This window comes from Neolamprologus multifasciatus, chromosome 10 (genome assembly GCF_963576455.1).
Source record: "Neolamprologus multifasciatus chromosome 10, fNeoMul1.2, whole genome shotgun sequence".
Lineage (NCBI taxonomy): Eukaryota > Metazoa > Chordata > Actinopteri > Cichliformes > Cichlidae > Neolamprologus > Neolamprologus multifasciatus.
The window spans coordinates 28,147,714-28,155,687 of record NC_140448.1 but is presented as its reverse complement, the minus strand read 5'-3'; the positions used below and the strand labels follow the sequence as shown (position 1 = coordinate 28,155,687).

At 38.1% G+C, this 7,974-nt stretch overlaps 1 protein-coding gene and 1 long non-coding RNA gene across 2 annotated transcripts in view; both read left to right on the top strand.

Moving 5' to 3' along the window:
* The window catches only part of LOC146510439 (uncharacterized), a 33,408-nt gene extending 26,348 nt beyond the window's left edge, over positions 1-7,060 (top strand). Inside the window, exon 3 of the long non-coding RNA XR_014876312.1 lies at positions 346-7,060. This is a non-coding gene — a long non-coding RNA (uncharacterized LOC146510439). The remainder of the gene's footprint in view (positions 1-345) is intronic.
* The window catches only part of tmem132e (transmembrane protein 132E), a 483,984-nt gene that overhangs the window by 191,133 nt on the left and 284,877 nt on the right, over positions 1-7,974 (top strand). The window lies entirely within an intron of this gene.

Here is a 7,974-nt window from a genome sequence, read left to right as displayed (position 1 = left end):
CACACAAAGTAACTCCACCAGAGTGCCTATTTTGGGTCACTTTTGCCGGTCCAAGCCCGGGTAAAGGAGCAGGGTTGGAATTGTGACATTAAAAAAACAATAATTGCTAAAATAAATATAATTTGTAGTTCTAAATAAATTCTAAATGCATTTAGGATGTTTTTTACTCACTTTATGTCTCTTCCACGATGTTATTTCTCTCTCCAACAACATAGATTACAATTACATTAGCATGACCAATTATGCAAATTAGGTGATGACGTCATTTAGCGACTTCTAGCGACTTTTAGGACAACCAATAGCGATTTTCCTTACTGAGGAGTTGGCAACACTGCATAGAAGCAGAACCGAGTGGTATGTGTGGAGGGACAGTAACTGTGTGTGTATATGTAAGCATTTAAACACTGCAGAGAGAACAATTAACAGTAACAGTATTGTAGAAATTCATTTCACTGAAACAATAACGTGGCGCACAGTGTGACGTCAAAAAATGCGCACACCTTTGACGCTGCGTTTTCTCCGTTTTTCTGGTCCACACGTAAATGCAAAAACTGAGTTTTCAAAAATATCCACCCTGGCCGGAGTTAAAAATCTCCGTTTTCAGTGACCAAAAACGCCGTTTACGTGTGGACGAAAGGTGCAAAGAAAAATCCAAAGAAAGGTGCATAGAAAAATCTGCGTTTTCAAAAATACCCAGGTACGTGTGGACGTAGCCTAAGACATCAGACATGGCAACAAGGAGGAAACACAGAGACACAAAACAGAAGGAGCTCAAAAATACAAATAAGAAACCAACCCCTAAAATGAAGAAAATCTTAAGAAGAACTAACTTGAAACACGAGATAATTATCAAAACCAAAACCACTGAGTCACAGACTCAGAACCGTGACATTAATTTAATTCAGTTCAGTTCAGTTTTTAGTACAGAGTGCCACATGAAGGAATATTGGGAAATCATCTTACCTCGTTATCCTTGTTTGTCTCAGCTCAGATATTTATCAGCTGCACTTCTTTAACTGGTTGGTTTGTAATGTATGTCTTGACAGACTTGGGTAAAACTGTATGTTCTTGCTATGTATGCCTTAAGCAAACACTCTGTACTGATAAAGTTTAAAAAGAATGTAGTGAAGGAGGAATTTCATAAAAGAACGTCAATTTCAAATAATTGTTTTATATACAATGTGTTTATCAAGTTGTAGTATAGCCTACAATTTTTGGTGCATATGTTACATTTAAATGTCTCTTGTTAAAAAGTTGTTGGCCTCTATGGCAGACTTTGGTCAAATAAAAGAGAAATAGGTTTTGTTTTTTAAACTTTTCTGGTGACCACATTCTACCAGTCTCTCATGCAACGAGTCTGTATTTTAAGCAACAGGGATAATAATTGCTTTTTCACCTTGTAATATCACTTCTCGTTTTCTTAGTAGAATGGCCAAATTAAGAGAGTGAGCAGATTGTTTCCGCTCCCGCTATCCAGCATCATCTGTCTCAGTGATCCCCGTTTCTATGCAGGAGTTCTTTCAAGTTCCGACACAGTCAAGTGCACACCCTGTCAGTTTGCAAATATCATGCAAATCATCTCAAACATTGAAGACAGTTGAAATTTGATGCAAATTTGTATACAAAGCAGCAAAGCAATATCAGCAGGATGCGCGAGCATCAGAGAAAATGCCAGAGTTGAGACCGAGCATGAGAGTTCATGGCTCACAGCAACACAAACAAATTTTCACGGGTACGTATCCCAGCTGAAATTTATGAGACATCAGAAATTTATGAGACGTCATAAATTTGACTACAAATGAATGCAGTTTCATTAGAGCCTGCGGTGGGTGCACATGTCCGATTTGGAAACCCCCCAGCAGCTTCACATTGTACTGAAAGAAGTGTGAAGGCCTACAACAGAAGTGGACTTCCTGATGTTAAAGATTGTTAACCTACATCGTGGTCTGATTCATTTGTTGGATGGATATGTGAGAACCTAATCTCAATTCTGCTCACAGGAAGTGATGACCAGTTGCATCCTCGCCAGCAAGCAATCCTTTCAGTGCCCATTAACTTAAATAAACATTATTTAAAACATTTACTTGTACCATGGTGTGAGCAATTTGCTAATATGAATTTGCATAATTTCTGACCAATGAATGTGAAATGACTCATGCAGGCGTTCATGCTTTTTCCTCCATTTGGCTCCTATGATGTCAAATCAACTCGAATGTTAGGGCTAGACAAATGTAAAAATGTGTTGTATGGTTTTTGGGGGTTTTTTGTGTCCCGTTTGGATCTTTAGCCATCAGAATTGTTGTCTTAAGGCCAAGAAAGATGCCAAGCGGATTTATTTTACCAAGTGGATCATCATGGCATTGCCATATTGGTCCATTTGATTGACCTTTATTATAATTATGTATTTATTTTATCTTCGGTTGCTACAAACGGGACAGACATGACTGGGGGATAGGACAGGGAGAAAGAATGAAAGAAAGAGAGGGAGAGAAAGAAAACCAGAGGGGAAAAGAGACGGTGAGAAAGGGGGAAAGAAAGAAAAACAAACAAAACACCTGGATCACCTGTATGGAGAAAAAAAAACAGAAGAGAAAGCAAACAAAAAACAGCAACATAATAAATACAGCACCATCACAATAAACTAGCTAGCAGTAGATAACAGTAGATACTAATAAACAATAGATACTAATAAATATTAAACGATATTGTGCAGCACGCGAGATAGTAAGCGCACAATGTGCTTTGAGGCAGCAGCCAAGAAAGGTGTAGTCCGCGTCTGTGAACACCCGTGTGCACACCTGTGTGGATCAGCATGCTTGTATTCCAAAGGTTTCTCCATGTAACGATCTGCTAGGGAGTGTGGGGAGCCATAGCCCCGTCCCCCAGGGCATGAAGCAGGTATGGAGGAGATCCATGGTTTTAAAACTAGGATGGTTTTCAAAGGATTACATTTGTGTTATGAGTTGTTTAAACGGTAAAATTACTTAAAAGTGTTCTACTGACTGGAGTCGTGTTGTTTGACAGCTACACAACAGAAGTATGTCAAGTGATCTGAATACATTTAGCAGGTCGCCCACATTCTTCACTGTTTGCGTGACGCTGTTGGAAAGCGTTTAATGTTCAGACATTACGAGTCAAACAGCACAACATGCTGCATGATCTGCCTGCTGTTGTTGGTTTTATTGTTCTTTTTTACATATGACTTCACCTTTTGGCTTCTCTGTAGTAGTAAATTAAGAATTGTTATTTTATGCATAATTTATTGTGAATTTATTGTGTGAGTGCTTTAATTCAATGGTACCACGGAAGAAAAAGTAAAAGGAAGAACAAAATGCTTTGTTTATGAGTGTCTGTCTATCTATGTGTGTAGATATGGCCTGTTTTCTTTATTTTCTTTGCTAGACTTTGTTTCTACTCTGTATTCACTTCAGCTAAACTGACACTTCTGAATTGCTACCAGGAGTAGAATGAGGCTTTAAGCATACACCAAACCTCTGTTGTAAAGCCTCGTTAGTCAGGCATGTGAAACTTGATGCTGATATGTTCACGGACGCTTGTGAGACCTCAAACATTTCCAGTGAGTCTTTTGCTACCAGTTGAGAAATTATATAAAACTCATTAACTAATTTTTCACAGCTGATATTCAGAACTGGTCAGCTACGATAATGAAAAACCCCAGTCTGACAGTCTGAGTTTGTATCTTAGGATTTTTAGCCAAGCTTGGCATTTAAGCACTTTCTAACCTCTCTCTGCAGCGTTTCAGGAGCTGAAAATGAGCTTCGCTGTGTAAAGGTTAGAAGGCAAAGGCTTATGGTGAAGCACAAATACCTTTGTCTGTCTCAAAAACTGTGGAAAAGCCTTGAGCCTACCGAAGTCCCTGTGATGAGGTGTATAAGGCTTGTTGTAGTGCCAAGGGTGAGGGAAGGATAAGAAAAAGCTAAACCTAGATTGATCTCAAAACAGACTCCTTGGGTGTGGGTCCAGCTATTTGAGAATTAATTTCCTCCACAAACTCCACTCCACATTTTATCACTGCCCAACAGCTATGCATATAGCTTGGCTTTGAGCTTATGAATGATCTGATGCTCTCTTAAATCTACCAGCGGCTGCCTGCTTTGACAGCTGTGAGAAAGCTGCGGCAGCTTTCAACGATCACCCTGCAATTTGTCAAAGAATTGGACATTCCAGTTTCATTAGAACTTTATCAGGAATCCTCTTTGCTTACTTTTGTCCAAGTAAACAAAAATGATCTTTTGTTTTCCTCTCCACATCTTCTAATAAGTACAGTCCCGGTTGGGCCTTTCCACATTAGAAAATGGCTTGTTGTTTTGTTTATTTTTCCCTGGTGGTAGTTTGTATTATTAAATGGCAGTATTTGAGGCAATAGTTTTCATCACAGTTATTTAAAAGCTCAGAGTTGCGATTTATCCAGGGTATTAAAACGGAATTGTTCTGCTGTGCAGTAATATTTGTATCATAGGCCGTCTCCCCTGATTTCCCGTTAGAAATCAACCTGCAATTTTGGATTTTAAACTGGAGGCCTTACATCGAGCTAAAGCAGTCAAAAGTATGACAAATTCGAATCCTAACTGACAATTTTGCTGATTTAATCAGAAAATAATGAAAACTACTTGATGTGTTTGATAAGATTAAAGGTTAAATTTCCTCCAGTTTGAAAAGTGTTTACTAATGTTGTATCAGTGTGATCTCATTAATGCTTGTGTGATATAGGCTGAACCATTAGTACCATTCCTGAGTACAGATATGTTCTTTAGACACATTTGCATTTGTATTGTGTACAACAGGGACAGTACATATTACAATTGTTACATTTAAACAAAATGTAACCAATGCAGTGTACTTGCCACTAGCCACAGCTAAACTTTTCCTTGGTTAGCCTTTTAAGACATTTATCAAAATTAATATATGGGCAGTTATAAAATATCAACACCAAAAACAATAATGATGATAATAATAATAATAATAATAGAAGCAACAAGTAATTAGAAACATTTAAAAGTAACCATTAAGAATGGTATAGACTCATTTTAATGATCTTTAAGCCATAATTTTGCTTTTGTATTAAAATCTTTAGGGTCAGTTAATATTTTTTAAAGGCCAGATTTGCTGGCCTTTAACTATAAAAGAAGACTTTTTTTGTTTAATTATTTTTTACATTTGTTACCTTACAGTCTGCATTAATAATCATTAATCATGGGGAAATCTTGAGAAGGCCATTTTATGAAACTCTTAAAGCTTATCATATTATTCACTTAATGAATTTTACAAGAAAGCCATTGTACGGACTACTGATCCAAAAAATTTTCCAGCTCATTATATTGAAATTAAACTTTCCTTTTTCCTCATCTGTCCACTCCATATTGCTCCTTTGAAGCTCCTGGGTGGTTGAAACATGCCTAACTATGTTTTCATGGGGGCAAAGCCTTCTTTCTTGTTGTATTTCTATAAAGACCAATACTTTTTAGTATTTTACTGAACATTTTGTGATCAAAGCTTTTCTGAAGATGTTTTGCTCTTACCTTTTGGTTCTTTTTCACCTCTTTTAGGATTGCACATTGTGCTCTCTGTAGGCCCATTCCTGGAGCGAGCAGGAGCAGCTCTGGTACAATTGCAGACAATTTGTCTCATTGTGACGTCCATTTCTTTTGAAATGCCTTTGTAACATTTTCCTGTGAATATTCGTTTGATTGATGGAACACTCGTATTAAGACATTTTTTAGAGAAGTCTTGAGAAGAGCAGAGTTTACCAGTAAGAAATGTGTCTTTCTTTTCTGTTGTATTTTTTAGGTGTTTTGAGTTTGTATGATGCTATAAACAGGAAAAAGAGGTTGATGTCAATGGGAATAAAAGTGAAGGAGATTTGACCTCAGTGGGTCTCCCTAATTAAAAACGAAAGTAACAAAAACAGAGGGAAGTACCTATGACACACTTCCAGTCTCATCTTCACAACTTAACACCTGACTCCAAGAAGGTTTTGGTCAAGTCATTAACTTTTAGAAAACATGAAAATCACAACATCTACAACAGTGACTTGTATAAAGAAACTTCTGGTTATTCCTTTTTTCTCTCTGTGTGTATATATGAACACATGACAAGCAACTTCAGGCACTTTATTTATCATTTATTCTAATTCTTTAGCTGACTGTACAAAAAAATCCCAAAGAACACACTTTGAATGGCATAAAATAGTATTTTTGCACCAGCAAGATGAGTCCCAAAAGGCCATTATGATGTGAAAGGGAAAAGGAAAAAGCTGTGGTCCACCAACTTACTCAAGAACTGGACTAAAAATTTGTGGCAACAGGTCTTGTGACTCCCAGTGTTAAATTCTTTGGTTCAAATCATCATTAATATGTATGAAGGTAGTCAGGAGAAATCCCAAACACACTGCCAATGCAGTAAAAGCATACCTAGATATATAAAACACACAATGGAGCACTAACAGTCATGGACTGGCCTCCCCAGAAGCTGGATCTCAGGATTGTTGAAGCAGGATGGGCTCATTTTGACAGAGAACAGAACAAAACAGAGCCAACATCTAAAGAAGAGCTTTGAATGTCCTTTAAGAAGCCTAAAGAACTATTGCTGAAAACCTCTTCTCTAGAAATTGTAAGACAGCTGCCTAAGAGAGTTCCAGCTGTGCTGAAGAGTAAAAGTTCTCATACCAAATATTGACTTTCAAGATACTTAAAATTGTACAGACTCTATTTTTACCTCATATACTGTATTTCCAGGCATGTTTGCACATTTCAGCAAACCACTTTACCTATTCCCCATTTCCATAGCAAAATCTAAAGAAGTAAGGGATGGCTCATGGCTGTGATACATTTCATCTTGCTTCCAGTGGTGTAGTGGTTAACACATTCAGTTTGATTCCAGCCACAGACAGAAATTCTCTTTGGGATTGCATCAGGAAGGGCGTCTGGTGTAAAACACTGCTAAATCAAAGGAACGATAACAAATCTGCAGTTTTGGGGGATGTTTGTGATTTTCTACACCTTTTTTTTCTTTTTGGGGGGTGAAAGTGAGCAATGGACTTGAATGGACTGACTCAGAAACTGACAGTGAAAAAGAGAACAGCACATTTAGAAATAATTGAAGCAGCATCCTGACTAACCTGAGCAAGTTTAGTTTATTGCTCTGTAAAATCCAGCTTTTCCCTTTGGATCTCAGAGATTCGGTTAAAAGTTGTCCCCACCATCCCCCTCTTGCACTCAACCCTCATATTGCCTACATATGCCACTCCATCATCCCATTGTTACACCTTTGCTGTGTGGTTAGTGAGGCACAGCACCAATCACCCAGTCTACCACCCAGTACAGTCTGCACAGCTCACTCCAATTGCCTGCATTGTCTCATGAAAGAAAGAGACCTTTCAGAACATATTTCCTCCCTCAGAGGAGCAGGCTTCAAGACTGCTCCACAGGTTCTTGGAGTACAAATAACATCACTTCTTTGCTTGCAATCACAAAAAAAGTCCAATAAATGCAACACCGCCCTACAAAGTGTGGTTATTATTTAATGTCATATGCAAATGCAAATGGGATTTGCAGAAGCTGGGAAGGTGACGGTGCACATATCCTTATGTGTGGGTACTGGCAGCGGAAGCAGGGTCACGTAAGGAGTAGGATATATGGCAGGAATCTGTCACAAATCGTGTTGTTTGGCAGGGCATCTTGTCAAGGATTTCAGTTGGATTAGGAGCCTTCTGTGTAACTGATTAAGCCGCTGTGGAGCTTAGCTTTCAACAGAGTGCATGGCAAAGGGCGAAAAGTACATTTGACGCTGAATTTCACAAAGACACAAGTGAAGGTTTAAAAAGCTATTGAACTCAATTTAATCTGTTCTAGCTTTTGTTTTAAAGCGCAAAAGCTGCTAATATCGCGAACGTCACAACCTGGGATATTAGGAGCATTAAGTCGGGTGATTAAATGGCTCTGATTGTGGTTCTAA